The sequence below is a fragment of the Haliaeetus leucocephalus genome, unplaced genomic scaffold (assembly GCF_000737465.1).
Source record: "Haliaeetus leucocephalus isolate CR32 unplaced genomic scaffold, Haliaeetus_leucocephalus-4.0 Scaffold566, whole genome shotgun sequence".
Classification (NCBI taxonomy): domain Eukaryota; kingdom Metazoa; phylum Chordata; class Aves; order Accipitriformes; family Accipitridae; genus Haliaeetus; species Haliaeetus leucocephalus.
Genome location: NW_010973002.1, coordinates 716,017 through 717,364, shown reverse-complemented (window position 1 = coordinate 717,364; position 1,348 = coordinate 716,017).

The window sequence follows — 1,348 nt, the reverse complement described above, 5'->3', positions numbered from 1 at the left end:
TCAAACTTCCTATTATACTCCCATAAACCAGCATTATTATGGTGTTAAATGAAAGCAAAACTACTTAGTCTCACAACATTGATGCTCCCCAGCTAGTGACTGTAAACCCCGAGTTCTTCCGAAGTCCCAGCCCACATGAGAACAGCGTCTTGTGACCCTTAGACAGCTCTTTATCAGGTCATACAGAGCAAAGAGCAGCGAGGAGAAGAAATGGAGGATAGAGATAAGAACAAATAGCTCTCCCCACCTCCTTAGAAATATTTATTGCTTCTCTGATTAATGTACTAGTTTCATTTTCCACTACAAAAGTTGATCTGGTCTTAAAGGAGAGGGTGCTGCACATACATTTCTTCCAAAATGATCTGTTAGTACAATGCAGGGAATGTATTGCTTTCCAGGAAAAATGGAATATATGGGTGATATAGGACATTATTAATTGTGTGTACAGATCAAAGGATTACTTATTAACCTGTGATACACCTGAAGACATAAGATTGTTTTCAGAAACAAGAAGCACAAACCAGAAGCAAGTACAATGAATAACCTTAATTACTTAAAAGGACAGTTTCTATGCTCCTGCTTAGTTTCATTTCTGTTAGGACTGACCACGAAAAAGCTGGCAAACTTGTCAAAAACCTAAGTCAATAATTCTAATAATTAATTCTATAATATAATATTAATTCTAATAATAATATTATGTCACTCCACATAACCGGTTTGCTGAGAATACACATGAAAACATTTAAGAAACAGTAGGAGCAAAGAGGTAAAGGTGGTCTTGGAAGACAGTCTGTGGTAGCACCCAGCGCTGGCTGTACTGGGAGAAGCCCCACATACCGACGTTACTCAGCCCCATTACTCTGGTAAGTGATCTGTGACTCGACTTTGGGTGAACATCAAGTAGAGTCAGCATACTGATGACGTAATGTGCTTTCACAGAGATCCACCAGTGTACGCAGGCAGGAGAACTGTGTGTAAGCGTTTACGGTCACTCTCCTCTCACCCCTCTGCTTGGGAAGACCTGCGAAGGCTGGGAGCTTAATGGTGGCGACTTACAAGGTGCAAGTACGCCTGTGTTTTGGAAGTGGGACCGAGGAGCAGATGATTAAATTAGGGTATGTGAGTATTGCAGAGGTGATGTTGTAGTAACGGACGTGAAGGGTGGGAACTGTGGTAGGGGGCAGGTGCGCTTTATGGAGGTAACAGCTGCACGGCTCTACACGTGCCGGCGACGCAGCGCTGCTCGGCCCTCTGGCTCCCTGAAGGCGTGTGCCACTAGGAGGGCGCGAAGGCCCGAGGGGCCTCAAGCCGAGCGGGGCGGGCCTTGCCGTCCCCCGCGGCCGGCGCC